Raw genomic sequence first — 2,634 nt, forward strand, 5'->3', positions numbered from 1 at the left:
GGCCTCCTGCAGTGCCACAATGATGCCACCCGAAGTTTGCAGGAACAGCATCTCGTATTTCGCTTGGGAACCCTGCAGCCCAATGGTATCAATGTGGACTTCACAAGCTTCAAAATCTCCCCTCCCCCACCGCATCCCAAAACCAGCCCAGCTCGTCCCCGCTTCCCTGACCTGTCCTTCCTCCCACCTATCCCCTCCTCCCACCTCAAGCCCCACCCCCATCTCCTACCTACTAGCCTCATCCGGCCCCCTTGACCTGTCCGTCCTCCGTGGATTGACCTATCCCCTCCCTAACTCCCCACCTACACTCGGCTTTACTGGCTCCATCCCCGCCTCTTTGACCTGTCTGTCTCCTCTCTACCTATCTTCTCCTCTATCCATCTTCTATCCGCCTCCCCCTCTCTCCCTATTTATTTCAGAACCCCATTCCCCTCCCCCATTTCTGAAGAAGGGTCTAGGCCGAAACGTCAGCTTTCCTGCTCCTCTGATGCTGCTTGGCCTGCTGTGTTCATCCAGCTCTACACCTTTGTTATCTCATTACATTACTGGGATGTTTCCCTCCCTACACCCTCACCACCACCGGCCACCACCCCCCCTACACTCACACACTCGCACACGCTCACACACACACACACACGCGCGTCAACGATGCGCCTGCGAGGAAACAGGATTTCCCAAAAGGGGCAGTGAGCAGCCAGAGGTCATGGCCCATATTGGTTGTAACGACCTAGGCAGGAAGAGAGATAAGATCCTGCAAAGGGAAGTTAGAGAGTTAGGTAGAGAGTTGAAAAGCAAAACCTCTAGGTTGAAATGTTAGGAATATTCCCTGTGCCACGTGCTAGGAATAGGAAAATACTGCAGTTGAATATGTGGCTAAAGACTTGGAGTAGGAGGGAAGGCTCCAGATATCTGGATAATTGGGATCTCATCTCGGGCAGGAGGGACCTGTACAAGGACAGGTTACACCTAAACTGGAGGGACATCCTTGCAGGGAGGTTTATTAGTGCCACTTGGGAATGCTTAAACTAGTGTGGCATACGGGGTGGGAACCAGAACAGTAGGTCAGTATGTGGAGTAATTGAGGAGAAGGTAGAGGTTAAGTCAGGTAAGTTGAACAGGCAGGGTCAAGTTAATGAACACGATGGGGTTAGTGGTCTGAATTGTATTTAGTTTAAATCAAAGAGTATGACAGGCAAGGCAGATGAGCTGAGAGCCTGAATTAATACATGGAACTGTGATGTTGTGGCTATTATAGTAACTCAGTTGAGAGAAGATCTGGACTAATGGCTCAACGTTCTAGAGTTTAGATGTTTCATGCGTGATAGAAAGGGATATAAATTTCTTTCTTAATTCCATGGGATGAGGGCGTCACTAGCTAGTCACTGCCCATCCCTAATTTCCCAGAGGGCAGTTAATGGACAACACATTACTGTGGGTCTGGAGACACATGAAGGCCAGACCAGGTAAGGATGGCAGTTTTCTTCTCTAAAGGACATGAGTGAACCAACTGGGTTTTTTCCAACTATCGACAATTGATTCATGGTCATCATTAGACTTCTAATTCATATTTTTTTAAAATTCAAATTCCACCATCTGCTGTGGCTGGATTCGAACCGGGATGCCCAGAACATTATTTGGGTCTCTGGGATTGACAGTCCAGCAATAATACCACCAGCCTGGGGTGGGGGAGCTGCATTATCGATTAAAACAAATGTCATAGCTACTCAAAGAGAGGGCATCTTGTAGGATTCATCCAGCGAGGTCATATGAATAGAACTCAAGAAGTCCAAAGATGTGCAAGCTAGGTGGATTGGCCAAGCTAAATTGCCCATAGTGTTCAGGGATGTGTAGGTTAGGTGGGTTATGTGGTTTGGGTCTGGGTGGGATGCTGTGAGAGTTGGCGTGGACTTGTTGGACCGAAGGGCCACACTGAGGGATTCTATGAAATTCTATGAAATAAGAAAGTTGCGATCACCATGATGGCATTATACCCCAATAGCAGTGGATAAAGGAACAGATATGTAAGCAGATCATGTAATAATGTAAAAACAACAGGGTTATTGCAGTGGAATGTTGAAAAACAGAAACATAAACAGAAATTTTCTGTTTTTGTTATTGACTGGGACTCCCTTAGTTCCAGGCCCTTAGATGGACAGAATTAGTTAGGTACCTCCAGCAGGGTTTCTTGAAACAATATGTAGAGAGTCCAACTAGGGAAAGGAGCCATACTAGACCTTGTATTGGGGTATGGGCCTGGCCAGGTAATTAAAGTTTGAGTGGGGTAGCATTTTGGCAATAATGATCATAATTCCATAAGCTTTAAGATAGTTATGGAGAAGGATAAGACTAGTCTTCAGGTGAAAGTTCTAAATTTGGGGGAAGACTAATTACAACAATATTAGGCAGGAACTGGAGAAATTAGATTGGGCGCAGCTGTTGGAGGGTAAATCCACATCTGAAACATGGGAGTCTTCGAAAGGCAGGTTGATCAGAGTTCAGACTTATTAGGAGCATGAGGCTAGCAAGGGAAAGGCTAGGGCCACTCAGGAGAGAATTTATGCATGGAGCCAGAGGAAATGGGTGAGGTCCTTACTACTGATAGGAAGGATTCAGTATTCAAACTGAAAACTAGAC

Source organism: Rhincodon typus, chromosome 36 (assembly GCF_021869965.1).
Source record: "Rhincodon typus isolate 14 chromosome 36, sRhiTyp1.1, whole genome shotgun sequence".
In the NCBI taxonomy this organism is placed as follows: domain Eukaryota; kingdom Metazoa; phylum Chordata; class Chondrichthyes; order Orectolobiformes; family Rhincodontidae; genus Rhincodon; species Rhincodon typus.